Genomic DNA, 22727 nt, shown 5'->3' on the forward strand with positions numbered 1-22727 from the left:
GCTCTAATAGCCATGCAGAACATCCAGCAAACACTCCACGGAATAATAAAAGTCACGAAGTATTCACAGGGAACATACGGATCCTCCAGACAGTTGGGGGTGGTGGCCAGGCAAAAGCCCTGAACTCAGGAAAATCGATCTGGGGAGGGAAGTATTTTTTAAATCAGATGTCAGCTAACATTTACACTGGATTCTATTCTAAGGAGTTCAGGAGTATTATCATATTTAAACCTCACAGCAGGCCCTATAACGTGGGGTCCATTATCAGTCCCACTTTATAGATGAGGAATGGGGCAGTGAGTCACTTAACCTAAGAGTCACTCTGAGCCAAGACCGTCTTGCACCAGACTTGCTCCAAGACTTGCCTATGCTCTACATCACGCTGGACATCATGGAACCTTGCCCCATACAGACGTGCAAGACTCACTAGATATTAGCTACATCTTATGAGCCACCTAGTCAGCCCACTCAAGGTCTAGAGAAGGAAATGGAGACCACAGCGGGGAATGGCTTGTCCTAGTCTACAGACTGTTCCCAGCAGGGCTGGGCTAAAACTGAGGGCCCCGGCACTCGCTCAGCACACCTTCTGGCCTGATGCCGCCCTCCGCTCGCCTCTCCTTTCTCTTCCTAGTGCAGCATCTGTGCTTATCGTGTGAATTCTCCTAGTTGGTTTGGGGGTAGTTGGAGAAATTGGTGTTTCTTTGCAAATGAATTTCAGAGTGCTCATCCCACCAGGCCATTATGTTAAATATGCTCAGGCTAAGTTAAGAATGCACCAGTCATATCATTGTGAAAGATAAAAACAAAAAACAAAAAACAAAAAACAAAAAAAAAAAAAGGAAGAGATGTTTAAGGCTGTTTCCTCATCAACAAGGTTCAGTTTTCTCACTATTTGAAACAAAATGGGAGTCTCTGTTAGAAATGTATGTTATTAAATATCAATTTTCTAGCAACAGAACCATTGGACACTCTTGTCTAAGTGAAACAAAGTCCACTTTGTGCTTCTCCGTGGGTGCGGAGCTTTAATTAAAGGCACGTGATTAAACTTTTTCAGTTGACTGAGAAAAGAAACCACAGGGGAGAGTCTGTATTAACTGAAATGATTTTCCTTTTAAACTCGATCTTCCTGCATTTAATTTTAAATTCATTTACCATTTCATTCGTCGTCACCAAGATTTCAGGTTTTTCCGGATTTCACATTAAATTTGAAATTAAATATAACGTTAGTGTGAATTCCAGATTTGTCAAAACTCGAACACTGGATAACTAACCAGCAATTTGCAGTTTTATTCTCTTACCTCCGCCCTTTCAGGCAACAGTCAGGCAAGGTCCCGACATGTTTCAGAAATCAATTTAACAAAGAAAACAGTCATTTATGCTGTCAACTCCTGTGTAAGACAAACACCTCTGTCTTCTATCCTCACTTAGAAGGGTGGAGGTGTCTTTCTCTCCCAAGAGGCCTCCTGCCACACTCCCCTGGGGAGAACAGGTTTCCCAGGATGCACCTCTTTCAAGCATCTTTAAAAGCCTAGTTCTTTCTTTCAAGTTGACTGTTCTGTTTAATTGAGACATGCAAAATGTGAATGTGTCAAAGCCAGATAAATACCACTCAGTTAAATCCAGATTCCCTGATTCTTCTTTCAAGACATATTTGCTCTCTTTCTGGAGCAAAGATGTCCAGGAATTTCATGACAGTTTAGCTGTCGCAGTACCGGAGAATCCAACCCGCATCACCATGACAACCATCAGAGCCTGCTGTGGGCCGGACACCATGCTCTGGGCTTCCCTGTTCATCGACTTAGTGTGACTAGATTATCTTCTTAGAACCAGAAGAGGCCCATCAAAGCCAGCAGTTTTGTCCAGGCAAGGGCGTTCTGTCTTTACAGGGCAGAGATAGGAAGGAAAGGAGTTGATTTGCATTCACTTTTTCCTTTTGAGAAGAAAGTGACCCTCTAACGTGCTGCACTGGCTGTTCTGCTGAAGGCTCTTCCATTATTTTTCTTTAGCTTTAACGTGCTGTCATCTTGATTCTTTAATAAGGGACCATGAGGAAGAACTTCCTTGTCAAGGTGAAGCAGGGCTGAGGGGCAGGCCACACTCCATCCTCTGCTCACCTCTCCCGCACTGCCCCGACACTGGGCCGGTCACAGGCTCAGAGCTGGTCAAACCTTGTTTCCTAAACCGAAAGAAATCTGCCCCAGAAGACTTCTCATGATGTCTCAAGATGTCTAGTCATGAGTACCAAGGCCATCCAGGCCTCTACCTCAGTCTGGATAAAACTACCGAATTGATAACATTCTCTTAACTAAGACCAAGGACAGGATAATCCTTTGTAACCAGGAAAGGGAATATGGCTTTTCGTGTTTAGAGAAAGATGTCCTCATAGTCTTTCCACTGCTTGTGAAGGAGACCCTCGCCATGTTAGGTTTTGATTCTCCCAGGCAGTAAGGGAGCCAGCAAAACAGAAGACCCCTTGTGCTCCAGAGTTCTTTAGCAACACTGAATGTTTTATGCATTATAAACTGAGGTTACTTTTCTTTATTCGAGTTTACATAGAGCTGAGGGAGCCAGTAGATATTCTGATTACTAAAGAAGCTGGAAAGATTTTTTTTTTTAACTGTACAAGGCCGTCTCTCATTTAATTCTTTAAAAAAGATATTAATTATTATAATACGGAGCAATTCCTTTTGTGATATGAGGACTTTCAAAAGAGAGATAACTAAGATAGTCTTATTTTTGGAGTTTCATCAACCAGTTGAGAAGATATGTCTACATATAATATGAAGAGTAAACCAAGAGAAAAGAGAGGCAAGAAAAGCACTGAGTGGCAGGGGCTTTTAAAATCCCTGCCTTAGGAGTGGCAGATGGTGGTGTTCTCTGGTGGTCTGAGAATGTCACTAATGAGCAGATTTGAGGATGCCGATGATCAAGGAGACAAGTTCCCTTGGCTTAAAGAAGCTTTGAATCTAGTGAGAAAGATAGACATGTCAGGAGATTTCAATAAACAAGGCCAGAGCTGTAAGAGATGGAAATGAAATGCTCTGAAACCTGAGAGAAGTGAGGGACTAGCTCCATTCAGGAAAATCATGGAAGCCTTCACATAGAGGATGCCATTGGAGTTGGGTCGCTGAGCGTGGTGGTTTTAAAGTATGTCCACAGATTTGGGGGGGAGGGTATACCTCAGCAGGAGAACACGTGCTTAACATGCATGAGGTCCTGGGTTCAATCCCCAGTGCCTCCATTTAAAAAAAAAAACTAAATAAACCTAATCACTGACCCCAAAATTAAAAAACAAAACAAAAACAATGCTACAAGTTTTTTGAATCCCTTTTTTTCAAGAGGTGGGACTTAATTCACCTCCCTTGAGTGTGAGCTGGACATGGTAACGCATCTCTTAGGGAGGCAGGAGTGACAGTGTTGTGTCCAAGACTAGGTTATGAAGAGCACTGGGTTTCCTCCTTACTCTCTTACTCAGATCACTTACTTAAGGGAAGTCAACTGGCGTGTGATGAGGATGCTCAAGAGGGTCTAAGAAGAGGACTACGGAGCAGGAAAGTGAGGTCTCCTGACAAGAGCCATGTGAGGGAGCCATCTTGGCAGGGGCTCCCCCAGTTCCAACCAAGCCTTCCAGAGACCACAGCCTCCACCAACATCTGGACTCAAACTGCATGAGAGGCCCCAGAACCAGACCAGACAGCAAAGCTACTTTTGAATTCCTGCCCCCCAGAAACTCTGAGATAGTATTTATTATTGGCTGAAGTCGTTACATTTTGAGATCATTTGTTAGCCCACGATAGATTTCTAATCCACCAACTGAGTATCAGGTGGCCATACCGGTAGGTAGGAGGTATCCAATCAGAAGAACTGAAAGGGTTATACTGAGTGGTTGAGTGTTTATACTGAGTGTGGCTAGAGTTTGGGACATGTGGTTCCTGAGCTTTTGGTGTCTTAGCACTGTCCTTAAATCTTCTTTAAAAATGGGATATTTTAAAACAAATGAATACTACTGAATATGGATTCCCAACACACTTAGGAAAAAAGTCTAAATTCTTTGCCATGGCTTAAAAGCTTTTTCTCTAGCTCACCACACCTATGTTACCCTGGTGTTCTTTGGTCCCCCCGCTGGGACCTTTGCACACAGTCTCCTCCACCTGGATTGCCCTTCTCTTCACCTTTCCTCTCACTGACTCCTCCTCCTCTCGTAGGGCTCAGCCTGAGAGTGCCTCCAGGAGACCCCTTTCCTGACCATCACACCTGGTCTCTTTCTCAGCCTTTGTTTGTTTCCCCCGTAAGAGGAATTGCTCCTGTTTTATTTTTCTGTTGGCAAGTTCTGTCTTCCCCTCCAGAGAGGACATTCCACTGTGGCAGGGACCACACTGGATTTTCTTGCAGTATCTCTAATACTTGGCATGGTGCCTGGCACGCAGTAGGTCCACAATCAATATGCATTGTGATTATCTCCTCTCTCCTCCTGTGCAGTTGAACTTTTGTAGTAAGTATTCCTATTTTAAGACTGCCTGTGTTATCCCCATCTTAGAGGGAAGCAAATGAAATTAAATTCTACAACACACTTTGAAAATACAGTCTGTTTCATTTTGCGTAACTTTACGCTTATATTATTTGCTTATCTCACCTCTCATGTCTTGAACAGTAATTCATTTGTTATAACAGAAAGCAATAGAAACATCTCATCCTGCTCCTAGTGAAAGCATAACTCTTCCCGTGCCTCTGCTCCATTCCCAGAAGACCTTTTTAATGATGAAATATTTAAAATACATTTCAGAAAGTACAGCCACTATGAAAAACAGTATGGAGGCTCCTTAAAAAACTAAAAATAGAACTACCACATGATCCAGCAATTCCACTCCTGGGTAGACATAGCCAAAGAAAATGAAAACTCTAATTCAAAAAGATACATGCACTCAGTGTTCATAGCAGCACTATTTACAATAACCAAGACATTGAAGCAACCCAAATGCCTATCAACAGATGATTGGCTTAAGAAGATATGGTGTGTATATATACATATATATAATGGAATTATTACTTAGCCATAAAAAGGAATGAAATATTGCCATTTGCAGCAACATGGATGGACCTAGAGAATATTATGCTTAGTGAAATAAGTCATGAAAAAATGCATACTTTATCACTTCTGTGTAAAATCTAGGAAATAATACAAATTAATCTATATAAAACAGAAACAGACTACAGATATAGAAAACAAACTTATGGTTACCAAAGAAGGTGGGAAGGGACAAATTAAAAATATGAGATTAACAGATACAAACTACTATACGTGAAGTAGATTAGCAACAAGGATTTACTGTATAACACAAGGAATTATACCCAATCTCTTGTAATAAATTATAATGAAATATAATATGCAAAAAAGAATCACTTTGCTGTACGCCTGAAACTAACACAATATTGTAAATTAACTATACCTCAACAAAAATAAACACAGTGAAAAGTAGAAACAATAGTACAATGAACCTTTATCACCAATAAATAAAAACATTCTCCTATGTAACAGACATAACAAAATTTCAGTAATTTCTATTACCATCTAACACCCAGCTTTCCACCAACTTTCTTTTATATCTGGTTTATTCAAACAAGGGTCCAAACAAGGAACACACGTTGCAGTTTGCTGCTGTGGATCTCAAGTCCTTTTAAGCTAGAACAAGCCCCTTTCCCCATCCTCCTTTCTCTGCATGACTTCGGCTTGTGGAGAATCCTAGGAGACTTGTTTTTTGGAATGTCCAACCTTCTAGATTTGTGTGATAGTTTCCTCGTGGTCTCACTTTGCATATTCCTTATAATCCCTGGGATTTCCTATAAGGTGAAATGTAGATATAGAAGGCTTGATTAGATCTGGATCAAACATTTTGGCCACAATAATTCACAGATAAAGAATACTTTACCACAGATGTAGAAAGCAAACTTATGGTTACCAGAGGGGGAAAGGGGCAGGAAGGGATAAACTGGGAGTTCAAGATTTGCAGATACTAACTAATATATATAAAATAGATAACCAGTAAGTTCATACTGTATAGCACAGGGAACTATATTCAGTATCTTGTAGTAGCTTATGGTGAAAAAGAATATGAAAACGAATATATGTATGTTCATATATGATTGAAGCATTGTGCTGTACACCAGAAACTGACACATTGTAAACTGACTATACTTCAATAAATATATATATATAATATAAAATATATATATATATTTATATATATATAAATACTTTACATATTACACCATATTAAGAGAGAGGTCTAGTGCCTCACTATTGGTGATGCTGAAATGGTCTCCCCTAGATTTCACCATTGTAATTTCTGTGCTTCCCCTTATAACTGGTGAGTCATCTGTGGAGTCACCCTTTGGCCCCATGCAGATATACAATGGACTTTTTCCCATTTTGCCAGAGACCCACAGGCTGCCTCCATGCTGTGTGTAGAGTGGGAGGGAGGAGCCCAGACTTTCACATGCTATGTGTCCGTTCCCACTGTGCCACACTGGCCATGAGGCAATCCCTGTGTGTTCAGCAAATGGTCACCTGGGCTTGACTGGCCGTGAGACAGACAGTAGGGACAGTTATGGGATGTAGGGAAGTTAAAAATACCTTGTCCTTTACTAGCACTGACAGGATGTAGGTTTGGAAATTTAAGGGAAAACAAGACTCAAAACACAATGTCAAGGAAAAGAACATAGGAGACTGAATTATACATACACTCTGATCAAAGTAAAAAGTATAATTCAGGAAAAATTGAAAGAAAATACAGCTAATGATATTTGGGGTAGGGAGGTGGGATTCTGAATTTTTCAATTTTAGTAATATTTTATCTCATTTAATAATAAAAATAATAAATGTACAAATAAATAAAATTCAAGGAGATAAGATGTTTTGAGAAGAAAAATCATGAATAAAAATGTAAACAGAGAGTATGAAATAAAAATTTTTAACTCACTTTACTTTTTATGTTGAAGTTTTTAAAGCAACTTAGAGACGGACAGAGACATCCTATCTACAAACACTGTAATATACATCGCTAAAAATTAGAATATTTTCCTTCAGAGTCAAAATAAGATTATCTTACCGAACAAAATTAACATTAACTCCTTAATATCACCTAACATGCAGTCGTGTTAAAATTTTCCCCTAATTATCTTCAAAATGTCTTTTAAAGATGGCTTCTAAACCAGGATCTAAACCAGAGTTTTTAAATACAAAAACTTCAGAACAGTATATCACTTAGAGACAAACTTTTCCTTTTAATTTCATATTTTACCCACTAATTAAAAAAGAAATATTTTGTTGCTGTTATTACATTAAACAGATATCACATGCATCTGGTTAGAATATTTGCAAGTTCTTTCAGCTCTAGAGTTTATGATAACATTTACATCATCATGACCCTCAAGTCCTTACTAGCAATAAAGAAATCTTAAAGTGACTATGAGATTTAAATATGTTTGTTTCTAGGTTGGGTCCCAGCAGAAAATCTTGTCCAGTGACTCAGGAGCAGAAGCAGAAGCAGCTCCGTAGCAGCGAGGACATCTCAGCAGAAGAAAGCAAAGCTTGATGGCCAGGTTCAGGCTAAGACTTCAGGCATGAGGGAAACAATACATTTCGACTTGTCAGTCAAGAGGACATGATCTAAAGGCTTACAGACACTCCTTTCACTTTATAATGGCACTTTAAACTTTCCATGCCTTCACTCAGGATCTGTTCATTTTCTAAAAGAACAAAGAGTATTCATTTTTCAACCACTCTCTGCCTAAGCTGGAAATTAGCAAGTCAAAGATGATATATCCAAGACATGAAATCATGGAGCTTTCATCTCTCTACACCCCAGAGCATTTGCACAATTTTGAAATAATAAACTGTGCCTTCGTTTTTTTTATTAAACACTTCTGATGAATAGGGGAAAAAACATTAATGTTTTTAACCATTTTGTTAATTGCTAGGACCTGTGTTATTCAAAAGAAGCAAGGAAACTTGTTTATAATTTTGTTTTTTGGTCTGAATGTTAGTCACTTGCTTGATCAGTAACACTCAACTATGTCATGAGGATAACTCTTTTTTTTTTTTAATGACTATTGGGCTGCACCCCGTAGGCCTGCAAGCCTTGTAGCTGCCCAGCCTCTAGACCGAAGAAAGAGCCCTAGAGGAGGAGACAGAGACATCAGGGGTCTATTGGACAAGGGGATCTTACACGTTCAAAGCAAAGTCCGGGAGCGACAGCCCACCGTGTACTTCAGATGGCGGGCAGGACGCAGCAGCAGCTCTTACCGCTGGGGGAGGAGGCCTCCATTTAGAGGGGAGTTGATGTCAGGTGGGCTTATCAGTTACCAAGGACTAATTCAGCCCTATAATCTAGAGTATTGGACAGTCATGTGTCATAAGTTTCCTTTCACAAAGAATTGTTAATCCAGAGTCCTCATAGGTTTTTATAAGCATTATCAGTTTGGTCACTTTAAGAAGAGGAAAGTTAAAAGAAGAAAACTACATACACCCTCAAAATTACATGAGTCAAGAATCAACTCAAAATTAAACACTGACGTGACCAATATCAATTTGGCTCAAGGACTGACTTAAAATCTTAAAGTTTGTTTCATCTGTTTCTCGTTCATGACTAGGCACCCCCGAGAGACACGAGAGTCTATATAATCAGGAACACGGGAGAAATAGACACTGATCATTTTCTGTTCTTTCCTCAAATTACAGAGGTAACACATATTTCTTGTAGGAATCATAGAAACCCAGAAAAAGCCCAAAAAAGAAAATACAAATGACTGATTTTCCTACTTCCCTCTCCTAGATAGCCACCTTTATCATCTTGATTTATCTTAATAAACTTCTTGGCATGCATGTCAATATCAGTAGTCATCTGGAACCTCCCTAGCCCTAAAGATATAAACAAATTAAAGTCAAATCTCTTTCCAGGCCTGGAAAATCCAGTAACCTCCTGAATATTTCTGCAAATTCCTCCAGGCCTGGTGGCAGGTGGGGATGAGGGGAATTTGGAGAGGGCTGTCCCGTGGCCCCTCCTGCTCTGATTTCTTGCCTCTGCTTGTCCCTGTTTTCTGCTCAGGCAGCCCCTTTGTGGTTTACACGCATATTGAATATGAGGCTCTTCTGTGCCAAACTTCCCTGAAGGTTTGGGAAAATTTGGAAAGATGGAGAGAGTGACAGAGGTTGACTTCACTACAATATAATCAACTTACAATTGAATATTTAACATCCCTGTTCTTAAATTCACTCAGTTTTTTAACAAGTTGGATTGTAGCCTCTAGCCATTTTTTTTGCACTTTTTTTGAATATATAATCTTCACTGAAACCCACTCTATTCCTTGACTCCAAAAAACTCTTTCCATTGTATAATGCTAAGCTATTCAGGTTTGTCTAAACTTCCAGTCTAGAAGTAGAGTGCCTAAGTTAAAAATCCCAGGGCAAGTAAATACCTCAGCTGATGTCTCAGCCTCAGCTTTCTCATCTGTAAAATAAGAACACTGACTAAAACCTTCTTCACAGGCAAAGCGCTTCTAGCTCATTGCCTAGCGTATTTAATAACATGAACTACTTTCATTCTTATTGAGAAATATTTCATCTAGGCTATATGGAGCCTGGAGAACCTGTCTTCTGTTCTCTGTTGAGTACCCTGTCTAGTAACTGGAACACTTTTACAGAGGAAGACTGAAGCTTGGAGATTAAGAACACAGAGTCTAATGCCAGAATGTCCATTATCTGTGATGTAATCAGGGCACTGGCCCACATGGGGCTCTCAGGAAGCAGAGATGGAGTTTGGGGTGCAATACCTGTACTAGGAAGGAGAAGGAAGCAAGACTGGGCCGGAGCAACCAACCATTCTGGTTTGCCTGGGATGCAGGTTTCTCGGCACACAGAACTTCCAGCACTAAAACCAGGATGGTCCTAGGCCAGCTGGGATGGTTAGTCACTCCTAGTTGCGGCAAAACTTGAAATGTGATACAGGCTCATCAAAGCTTCTACCAATGAGGCAGGGAGCTCTGCTGTGACTATTTCCCAGCAGAATTGTCCCCTGTTGGCTGGGCTTTATACCTTTCCTCTCTGTCCAATGCAGGCTGCCCGGGGAAGGCCATGACCTCGGGCCAAATACCTGAGGCAGAGCCTGAAGTTACTGACAGCTGGAGGGGGTGGGGGGGGGGCAGGGATCCTTTGAACGATAGCGCCTCTCCATGTCTACCAACAAAATGGGGATGATAATGGTAAATACCTGGTAGCTTTATCATGAGGATTAAATGAGTAACATGTGCAAAGTGCTTAGCACACAGTAAACTCCTAAGTCTTAGCTATTTCACCAGATCAATTGTCTTCCTAGTGTTTACTGTCAGATCCTGAAATTCTTGATCTTTGGGTCTCCTTTGTCAGACCTCCATACTAGGGTCATCATTACCTCCATCTGACGGTAACGCACACGGCCAGTCTACAGTTTCTTCATTTAACTGACTGGATTTGGCCACAGGCTGGTTTCTTAATTATAGACAAGAAACTGGGGTATGAATGCCTTCCATTTTTCTCTTCTTACCTCTTGGTTTGGGGTTGAGTTAGGAAACCTCCTCAACTCCTTATGCCATCCTATTTCTATTACTGGATAATGGAAAGAATTAAACAAGGAGAAAAGTGACAGAAAAGTGAGGACAGAAGGAAGAAATTTTGAAGTTAAAAGTAGCTTTCACGAAAGGAGAATTTAAGCAGGAGAATTTGGAAGCCAGGGGGAAAAGTATAAATGGCAGAGTGATTCAGGACTGTTTTTAGCCTGGGTAACTTATGTGATCGTGAGGCTGGTGAAATAAATGATCCTCACCCTGACTTTCCTTCCCTCCAAAATAAGCCATGTTGTGTAATTCCATCAGGTGGCCACTGGCCTGCTGGTTCCTCCATTCTGAAGATGCTAAAGCTACTAAAAGTCATGTGAATCACTTCATGAGTAAGAGCAGGAAACAGCACTAGGTTAAAATTTGGAGTGTGACATTCTCAGTGTGAAAACATTTCCCTCCCCCAACAGCTGGACACAAATTACTTTTTAGAGTGGCCCTTGGCTTTTCATTTATCCGGGAATGAGCTGTGAGGTAGCCAGGCTCCACACCCTATTTTACCTGGATGACGTCCCTCTGTGTCATCTAAACAGATGCTACTCAGAACAAGAAGGTGGGTTATTTACTCCTTCCTCTCATCACCTGAGCTAAAGCAAGCAAGCAAGCAAACCAAGCAAAGGAGCAATCTTAGAGGCCAGTTTAAAAAAAAAAAAGACTACAAGATCTCTTTGGGCTGTTCTTCCTTTGATTTCCAAGGATTTTTTGTGTGGTTCCTTGCCTGAACTGTTGGCATGAGATGTGCAATTGTATCCTCAAGGCAGGGTGTTGCTCTGGCTTGGAGCCAGTGCAGTTGGCTCATTCTCTTCTGTCTCCGCTTCACTTCTTCAGGGCTTTCTGCATGTCAGAAGCCGATTATACGATGATTCAGGAAGGGATACAGGACGCATTGTTCCTACTCTGACATTGGCTATTCACCTATTTCTGGCCCAAATTGGTTGACTTCACCAAGGAGGCCACAAAGTTTCCTTCATCTGAGTTCCTTTCCAATTGCGTAGTTATCATGATGGAAATTCACAGTAGAAGACCTCCCTCCTCTCTCTACAAAAGAAAGTGACTGGGACTTGCATTCCTGGAGAGGAGCATGGGCTGCCACGACCTGAGCCTTGTCTGATTTCCAACAGTTATGCTGCTGGGGTGCATTTGTGCTTGAGCTAGGTGACCCAGCTAAGGACACACACCTTCACGTGTGTGCATCATGCAGGTTGACATGTATCATGGCAACCTTCCTTACCTGCCTGGTGCTTCTCAAGAACCATGACATACATTTCCTATTCTAAAATGTTTAGATTTAAGGCACCTGGCCCAGACTAGACACACCTGCTCTGTGTCTCTTTCCAGGAATCACATCGATGACCTTGATCTCGGGGCTCAGCCAACTGTATAAACCATTCCCAGGGAACCTAAAAGTCATCTCCCTTTTTGTCATAAAGTGAAACTAAGCCAGACCTGCCTGCTTTTGCATCGCCACAGAGGCTCAGCGTTCTGATTCAAATGGAAGTGACCCAGGGGGAATGGTACTGGAAACTTGCATGTAGAATCGTGGGAGAGGATGATCTGGGTGCAGAAAGCCTGCCAGAAACCAGAGGGAGGAGAAAGTCAGGGCTGCAGGTTCAGCCTTCCCCTTTTCATCATGCGACTCAAAGATCCTCTTACCTACTGGAGGTGTGCCCAGCTGACGCTTCTCATTCGACAATGCATGAGCTAAAATTTCTGGGCTGGTGTTTGAGCAAATGACTCACTCACCTTTTTGTCATCAGAAAGGCTCAAGAAGGGTTTCACCTTTCCATACATTATGTACTTTATCCTTATACTTTTCTGATAAAAATAAGAAAAATGAAAAAGCAAGCACAATATCCGAGAAAATTCGTTCATGTGCCCCAGACTCAAAGTTTACTTTATGGACTAAACCAAAATCATACCTTATCTCAGATCTACTTAAACGTTATAATTAATGCACTTTAAGGTTTCAGGTTGCCCCTACATGTACCGTGAGACTTTTTATATCCTACAAAAATAATTGGATATATTCGGTCTCTTCTTCCCTCATTATCTTTTTTTCACTCTACATTTTCAATATAACCACTGCTAACATGATCTGATAATCTATTTCATATACACTGAAACATGATGTTTAATTCACGCGTGGTTGGATATTTTAAATTAGTACTTGTATATGTCCCAGTGGATGTTTTGAAAAACTCGTTGTTATAAAATGTGAGAAGGTAGAAGCTGCATTACAGTGGTAGGAATACACATTGATAAAAGAATCACTTCTCCCTGAGGGTCAGACTATCCCCCATGTACATCTTGAGTCACATTCCTCCTCTACATCTCCTGCGATCCCTGCTCATGAAGCTTATCTTACTTCCTAACACACCCTCAGAATATGCTTCCTTTCTCTTCTAGGATTCAACTAGAGATAGGAGGACTGAACTGAGATCCTGAGATCCTTTTTCAACAGTCAGATCACACTAGAGTGCATCTTTAGCTTGACATCAACTAGCGGGCTTACACCTTCCTTGGACTGTCTCGTCCCTTCAACTCCCTTTGGGCCACATTGGCAGCTTGTGAAATCTTTCAGAACATGACTGGCTGTCCCTCATCACATCGCCAGTGTTTCCTTTCTTTACTCTTCGATGAATTTGGAAAAATTTATAGGAATTTATTCTACAGGAGCAAACCATTTCCCCCCAAATCATAACACAGACCAAAAAAGCAATGGAAATCTTGTAAATATAGAATTCTGAGGCGTTTTGGGTAATATTTTCTACAGGAGAGATTTGTGAATGCTATTTGCAGGACTCAATCTGTGGGCATAAGATTGCTTTATGATCTTTTACGAACCGTAAGCTGGAATTTTTAAAATAACTACAGGTGGACAGATGCCAAATGCCAAAGTTGGGATGGAAAGTAGTGGTAAGAAAGGATTTTTACTGCTCCATTTACTCACAGAAAATCTCCACCCAATAATTTCTGCAAAGCAAAACTAGAATACATTGAATCCTTTGCTGATCTCTAAAATCTTGAGCCTCTGAGTTAGGGTGAATAAAATCTCCTGGTTGAAGTCATTAAAATAAATACTGATATAAGTGCCCAGGGAAAGCTGGCAGTGGTACCACTGAGAAATCCCCTAATTGTTCCATTTTCCTAAGAATCATCGCCAGGGATGACATTCTGTATCTACTTGCCAAAAAAGTTGCCTATATTCTGTTAATAGAGAAATACCTGAGGGTGTAGGGGAAGAAGACATCTGTAAGAAAGTATCCTGGCAAAGGCAGGCTGTATCAGCATAAATTCCACCAGACATATTGACTGTTTCAGGTCATGCTTTTCTACTTGTTGGAAAAATAGCACTATAACAGTAACTGAAATGCTGAAAAATAAAAATCATGCTTCAGAAGTCCACTAGCTTGGTCTGAAATCCTTCCCATTTTGAGGACATGGATAGGACAAGACTTGAGTGAGGAACTATAATATCATAGTCGGCGATACCTATTTGTGGATGGCTATTTGCATGAGTTGATTTGCATGGGGGATGAAGGGAGGAGAGCCTGTGCGTTAGAGTTAGAATAAGGAAATGGAAAAGATAAACAGCACCCTCTTTGATCCCTCGGATCAGTCACACATTTGAGCCTTAGAGAAAAGGGTGGTGTGCAATCACTAAAGGAAGTATTTTTGTAAGGGTCACCTGTAAAACACGTGGACAGAGGCTGTGAGACTTTCTGTCCAGGCATGACACAGAGTGAAAGCGTTAGAGGTAGTACACATTTGACATGGGTATCAATCTCGTCATGCTTGGCACTGATATAGGTACCCACCCACACATGGCTTCTCAGGCTACAGCCAAAAACACAGGAGGCAACAGAGAAGAACATGAGAGAACTGTCTGTGAGCATGTAGGAAACAACTCTAGGGGTTCTGAAGAGACTTTGGGCAAGGCCAGAAAAATTTACATTATGTAATTGGGAGCAAGAGCCAGTAAAATATAGGAATTGTCATTAATGTGACCCTCTCTGTATCTACCAGCTGGTGAAGTGTGTTGAGTAAGAAAAACAAATCGTTTCTCAGTCCTTCAGCCTAATAAAAAAAATCATGTAAGTCAGTGTATTATTCAAGATTTTTAGTTGCAGACAATAGAATCCACTGGTGCTAGTTGGAAAATAAAAAGAATGTTTTCAAGAACGTTAGATAGCGTGCAATCTCCTGAAAGGGTAAGAGGCTCTGAGGCTACTTTGCAAGAAGTCATATCCAAATCACATGGCTGGACGGTGTAGCAGGGACTGCCACAGGCACAGGCACTGTGGTGGCACCACCCACCCCTGCAAGGGACACCAGCACGAGGGCTGCTATCCTTTCTGCCTCAGTGCCTCTGCCAGCCTCTACAGCCTTAACCAAAAAGCTGATTCTGCATGACAGCTGCCTTCTCATGATTTTCTCTTCTGCATTGCAGTCTTGCATGGCTGAATCTGATTTCAGAAACTAGATCACATGCTTACACCCCAGTTGCAAAGAAGGCTAGGATAGTGAGTTCTCATTTTACCTTGAGTAGGCAGGAATCAAAATGTACAAGTTTTCTTGATATGGGAAAGGCTTTCAAGAGATGATGTGTGGCCACAAACACAACAAATGTCTACCGGAGCAGGCATGAGATAATTAGGCAAACAAACCCTTGTAGAGCAGCAAGAGGCCAGTGGTTAACTCCTTCTGCTTGTTAAGGAGACATGTCAAGATTGGCTCAGAAAACAGCCATAGAAGAACTTTTCTGTTAATGGAAGTATTTTAGGTGGTATTTGGTCTATAAATTGTTTTTTTTTTTCCTACCAAATACAAGAAGAGAGTAAATGTCTCTCTCTCTCTCACCCCAGCTTTGCAGGGTATTCTCAGAAACCTTGCAGAAGTTATCAGCACACTGCAGGAAAGTCACATCTCCACCTTGTCACCAATTTGAGAAATAGTAGATTTTAAAGAAGGAGGAGGAGGAGGAAGAGGAGAAGGAGGAGAAGAAGAAGAAGGAGGAAGAGGAGGAAGAGGAAGAAGAAGAAGAAGGAAACCAATCTTAATACCGTTGTTGAAGATCATGATGAAAAGCATAATCAGTAGTTCACATCATCTGGGAGTCCGATGGACAGGTACAGGAGCAGATCAGCACAGGGCATGGAACCAGGCCAATAGAAGAAAAAATTCAAGACCCGAACCAGGTCAGCAACTTTTCCCTAGCCAAAATCATCTAAGGTAGAAATGCCCCCATAAATTTTATCCTACATTCGAAGATCTAGGGATCTACCTCAATTACCTTGTGGAGGCTATCAGGAAAAAAATGTCCTCATGGGAACCTGTTTTCATATGGTCAATACAATTTTGTATTCTGGTTTTTCCCTTATTCCTTGATTCATAGATATCTTTCCACATTGTTTAATCTTGGCAGTTACCCTTTTTTAAACATCTGTATAGTGTCCCATCAGCTGGTGAACCCTAATTTACTCAATCATTTCTCCATTATTTTATACTTATATTAGTTCTAAGAATTTTAGAAGGGTAAGTAGAATTTTTTGAAAGGCTCCTTCCATCATTCAAGATTAGCATCTGAACTTTTCATGGCAATGGCTACCTCCCAGCTGGGTCAATGTTGGGCAACAAGTTCATCTAAAGGAACACAGCCTTTACGAGAAAACAGGCTCAACCCTTGGAAACTTTAAGTGGAAATACTCTAGTTACTGCTGACATATATTCCCAAGGTCCAAGGTGGCAGCTACAGATCTCAAGAAGATCTGTATTTCTGGACAGAATAACTCTAGTATACTTTGAAAGAAAACCCAAAGTTGGACTAACTCCCATCAGAAAATGAAATTATTCACCTAGAAAGCTTGGTCACCAAGGTCTGGATAGTTAGTAAAGGGAACACAGAAAACCACTCATTCTGTTGTGGGTTTTGAGATAAGACTTTAATTTCCATAATCTTCATAAAAAACAGAACGGTCTTTTCACCCCAAATTATATTCACTATGAATTGGCATGTCTTAGACAGGAAAAATTTAGTTGCAAAGAACAGAATTCCACTTCACTCAAATAAAAAATGGAAAGGCAGAGCTTATTATGGGGTTACAATAAGCCCATGCAGGAGATAAAGCTAGGCATTATGGAACCAAAAGGGGATTATGCAGATTTTTTTCTCTCTCTGTCTCTGTTCTACCTTTTGGGTACATGGTCTCTCTATTTGTCTTTGGGCATCTGCTCCATCCTTCTGCAGGTGGACTTTTTCTGCTGACTCATGATTTCTCAGCTTCCCCTCACTCACTGGTATGAGGTTTTGGGCTGCGGTGGCAGGCCAGCTGGGCATGACCTTGCAGCTTGGCTCCGCGTAGCTAAATGACTCAGCCTCTTTGTCCCTTTTCCAAATTCTTGGGAGAGTATCCTCTCAGCCCAGCTTAGGTCAGATGTCTGTCCCTGGGTCAGTCACTGAGACTGGTGGGGCACAGTCACACGGCATGTAGTGCTACCCCTCCCAGGGTGGTGAGTGGGGCAGAGTCTCCAAGGTGGAATGTGGGTAGGGAGAAGGGAATGTTTGGCATTTCTGAGACAGACTTGGGTCTGAGAGAGGCATGCTGAGTTGTAATAAAAAGAGCAGAGGATTTGGAGTTTAAAAAAAAAAATCTCTAACATTTCTTAGTCATGAAACTAAACAACGGTCCTGATCTCTCAGAGACTCATTTCCTCATATGAAACCTGAGAGAGCTGAACAAGATGACCTTCCAGCTCTTGCTGTCTTCAGTTATTATTTTCATCTTTAGAATCTCATAATGTAAGGAATGACCAATGCTAATATCAACAATTTGGCAGGTTTTATACGAACAATCATTCAAAAAGCTGTCTTTACAGTATGTCCGGTGGTGTATTATCCCCAACATTACCATTACTGTAAACATTTTTGCAAGTCCATTGTATGCACTAGCGATGCTGAAGTCCCTAGGTAGGCATTCAGCAAATGTTTCTTGCTTAGAGTGGAATTCTAAAAGAAGAGGAAAAACAAATCTTGTTCTACAAGAGTTTGCCTGTCAAGGTTTTAGAGGTTTGAAAAAATAACATGGTGAAATCCACTCAGTTTTAATGCTGTTGGTGTACAATGCTCTAAAATGCACTACTGGTAAACTGCCTACTGTAGGTAAAGACAAAAGACTGTGTTAATTGAAATTACTTTCTATTTGTGTCAAATTAATACAGCTGTCCTGCCATATGTGAACTTGAGACATTCTTATTAATTTGCCTCCACAGCAAGTTTAATTTTTATCCCCATTGAAATCTACTACGGTACTGAAAGAAGTTACAACTGGCTCTTTTAATATTTAGCTTGTTCCTATCAAGAAAGGAAGGATCCAAAGGGAAACATTTAAAAAAGCTTAATAATTGCAGTGAGAATTTCAATTTCCCAGCCTATTCAAGTTCCTTTAAAAAGGCTTCAAGCTCCCACACAAACCCATCATTGATAGCAGGTCAATGTGTCTTTGGAATTGACCCAGGACATCCGTTTTTTCCAGGTTGGCCACTCACTCTTCCCATAACCAACCCTCACTTGACTGTACACCTCAACTGTCATCATTTACAACCTGCCTCCTCTTTTTATATGTAAATATGTAGATATGTTATCTTTAGATTTGAGCTGATGAAGTTCAACTCAGCTGAGTTTATTAATTCATCTACAGCAGAAGGGGAAGGCCCTCTGGGTTGCAGATAAGCCAAAGTCTCCCAGTAGGCTAGCCCTAATGCACCTGGTACTGGGAGAAGCTGACTTTCCTCCTTTCCACCCTGACAAGCTCTTGCCCAGCAATCCCAGGGCGAGGCAGGGGCAGCCTTTGTTGCCCCTTCCTGTGCCTGTTTGCTACTGGGAAAATGGATTTTTGTTGTCCTTCTTTCATTTTAAAATAGCAAATGCTTCTCTTTTGTGTATAAAATCTGTATTCTCTTCCCCCATGACAAAAAAAGAACACCTTACTGGCTTTTTTCATCCAGTGTTCAAAATAGTTTATGCTTGTTTCTTAAAAGTTCAACAGTATAGAAATGGATAAAACAGGAAGTGAAAACTTTCCATAATTCTATTTATTCCCAGAGATGGCCACAATTATTAGTTTTTTTATCTATCCTTATAGATAAATATAAATGTGTATATGTGTAATGGTTATACTATATCTAATGTGTAATATGTTATATATTATATATGCACACACATACACAGGCAAATACATATAGATGTGTATGCATACATATTTCTAAGATAGTAGTACAGTATATATTATATACTTATGTGTTTAACAAAAATGGAATCATATTAGTTACTTTTTTCTGTGGTTTGCTTTTTTTTTTTACTTTAAACAACTGGCTGTGTACATCTGATATATAAATCTATCTCATCTTTTATAACGGCCTCTCAATTGTAATCCTTTGTACCAAAATCTCTCCCCTCTACTGAAGAGCATCTATAATGTTCTAAGTTTTCCTTAAATATTAAAAATACTGCAATAAACATCTATATACATGTATGCATATACATATAGATATATGCCTGTTCCTGTTCAGATTATTTCTTTAGGATAAATTCCTACAACTAAAATTACTGGGGTAAAGCTTATGCACATTTAAAATGTTACAACCTAATGCCCAGCAGCAAACCAGAAAAGTTATATTACCTTACAGTTTTAACAAGTTTCCTGCAATTACCTTTATTTTTCATTATGGCCAATATAATGGTTCAAAAAGAAGAAGTGAGCATTTCACGTTGTCGGCTAATCTGTATTTGTTTGAATATTAGTGAAGATGGGTATCTTTTCAAGTGTTCCTTAGCTGTTTGGTGTTCTTCTTCTGTGAGTTGTTTGAACCTGTGTGTCCGTACCACTCACTTCTATTTCCTCCCTCTCCTGCCCCATATACACACCTTTTGGTTGACAAGAGCAGGTATGTTACAGGAGCTGGCTAATAAATTTCCTCTCCTGGAAACTTGGACACGGAACAGGGAGCCTCTAATCTACTGCATTTAAACAACAAAATGGTGCAAAGCTGGCCTGAATCAGCCATTTTGGTCACATGTATCATAAAGAAGAGAAAGTAGACCTGCAAAGAGAAAAGGAAAAAGCAGGTGTATCCTGGAAGCAGAGATGAGGGCCTGTGGTCTTGAGTACTTCCTCTCCTCCAAGCCTGTGTGAAAGCTCTCGTCTCCTTAAGCAAGTTTGAATGGATTTCTGTTAAGATAAGCAGTACCACAAATTCTTCACCATGGGGAATACTGGGTGGAGGGGAGGGAAAGACATAATTTTGAAAGACTGTTTTCATCTTAATTTTCCCCTTTCATGGTTCCTAAGAAGCCCACAGGAGCCCTAAGAAATCAAATTCCCAAGCCTGAAGAGAAGCTGAAGAAAAAAAAAAAAAACAAAAAACAAAAAAACCCACTAAAAATGGGCCAAATACGTCTTCACTGTGGTAGTCTTTTGATTTGTTCTTCCAGGTTTTCCCATCCAACTAGACGCCGGGAGCCCCGTCTCAGCACTGCATGCCTTACCAGAGTCATGGCTCCATTTACCGGCACTTGCTCTATTCTTGCTAAGTGTTTTGCTTCTGTTATGCTATTGAATTGATAACATGGGTATATTATTACTCAATTTTTCAAAAGAGGAAACCATGGCTTACGGAGGTTTATAGTAAGTTGCTTAAGAACACTCAGCTAGAAAGTGATGGAGCGGGATTCCAGTTTCTAACTGACTCTGTTATACCTTCTGCTCACTAGGCTGGTCAGGTGCCCTCTGACTGCTACCTTAGATGCTTGTCTTACCCAGAACAAGAGGTCCACATATCCCAGCTGCCTTTTTGGTCACATGCAGAGAAGCCTTGCTGTTCACTTTCAATGTGCTGGACCCTTTGTTGAATGAGTGAGTTCTGACAGCTGGGCAGACTACATCCTGAAGATGGGCTGGAGTCACAAAGACATCCTGACTTACCTGTCCACTCTAGGCTGGCCCCTCTGACACAGAGTTTCCACCCTACCCACCCCCATGTCTACCTCCTCTATAGTAATGACAGCCAACATCTATGAAGAGTTTGCCATTCACTCTCATTCTATCAGTAAAAATGCACAGAAATTTTTCTAGGATGCTGTGCCAGAAATGTTAATGATGGTTATATTTGAATGATGAAACTTGAGGTCATACTTTTATTTCCTTTTTGTACTTTTCTGCTTAAGCTCTTTATGGGGAGCATGTCTTATTTTCACAGAAAGAACAAAGTGATTTTTCTTAAAAAAAAGTTTGCCATTCAAAGCACTTTATTATATAGTATAAGCTCATTTATCCTCACATCAGCCCTAAGACTTAGATACTATTAATACCCCCATTTCACAGATGAGGAAATGGAGAAACAGAGAGGTTAAGTGACATGCTCAAGGTCACAGCCAGTGAACAGTGGCCAGGATTCCCACCCAAGTGTCAGAGACTCCTCTGTAGAGTTGATGAAAGCTGAGATGCTCTCCTTAGAAAAATAGGTTCATGATTCAGTGTAGTTTCAGGGTTTCATCTTGAGGAGTCCTCCTACCATAGACCACGCACGTTGTATTGCAGGGCCCAGAAAACTCAGACGTCCTCAGGGGCAAGGCAGGGAACATTGATGAGTGAAGGGGCTGAGTGGGAGAAAGGACTGTGGGCCCTGGATATTTCATGGACTCCTTCCAAAAGCATCTGATGAAAACAAACTAACCAACCAAGCAAATCCCCTGTACTGGGTGAAGAACCCTCACTTGTGGGCTGAATTCAATGACAGTGCCATCAATGTGCAATTTCTGCTAGAATGCAACACAGTCCTTTATTTGCTCACCTGCCAACAGGCATGTTTGTTGCTCCTAATATTTGCAAAATCTGCTCCCCTAGCTCAGGGTGATCTGCAGCTAATTCCAGTCAGATCTTCCAATTTCAGAGTCCAAAGCTATTATCTCCACCACCACCACCCCACCCCCCATCCCTCCAGGCATCCAAGGTCCCAGCCACCTTCCATTGGGCTTCTGATGGGCCAGGGTGTTTTGAGGGTACAGGTGGGTTGGATCAGAAAGTGTTACTCCTGCAGACGGTCTAGCTGGCTCCTAGAGACACTGGATTTAGGCTTTGGCAGTTCCCAGCTCCCACATGGCTCTTGAACATTGGAAGGTGCCTGACCGTGGCTGAGCCATGCCTAGTTTCTGTCTTCCTGGCCCCTGCAGCCCCATCCTCACCTTTCTGTTCTCCTAATCTCTCTTCTGTATTTGTTCTCCCCTCACCCTCCACCCTCAAGAAGTGAGAAATATTTTTCTAGTTCTGGGAAAAGTGCCCTCTCTCAATATCGCTATGATTTTTTCTCAGTGGCACTTGCTATATTTTGATACAACTGCTTCAAAGCACCTAGTATAACTTCCCTCATGGGTTTAGGCTTTGGGGAAACACAAAAGCTAGACACTATTTCTGCTTTCCGTTTGTTCATGTCCTTCCCCTGAAACAATGAATCACAGGGATTACCTACTTAAAGGAAGAGGGGAGTACGCAGGGGAGGGAAGGAAGGGTGGAAATATTGGGAGAATAGAAGTTTCCATTAAAAACTTACATATAAAACAGAAACAGACTCACAGACATAGGATAAGACTTGTGGTTGCCAGTGGGGAGGGAGGGGGGAAGGGATAAACTGGGAGCTCGAGATTTGCAGATACTGACTGGTATATATAAAATAGATGAACAAGTTTATACTGTATAGCACAGGGAAATATATTCAATATCTTGTAGTAGCTCACAGCAAAAAATATGAAAATGAATATATATATATATTCATGTATGATGAATTGTGCTATACAGCAGAAATTGATACAACATTGTAAATTGATTATAACTCAATAGAAAGAAAAGAAAGAAAGAAAGAAAGAAAGAAAGAAAGAAAGAAAGAAAGAAAGAAAGAAAGAAAGAAAGAAAGTTTCCATTAAAATTAGAAAACATTATTCCACCACAGATTTCCCATCTTAAGACCCCTTTCATAGTCTTTTATTTTCTATTGAAGTGTAGTTGGTTTACAATGTTAGTTTTAGGTGC

Source organism: Camelus dromedarius, chromosome 6 (assembly GCF_036321535.1).
Source record: "Camelus dromedarius isolate mCamDro1 chromosome 6, mCamDro1.pat, whole genome shotgun sequence".
NCBI lineage: Eukaryota > Metazoa > Chordata > Mammalia > Artiodactyla > Camelidae > Camelus > Camelus dromedarius.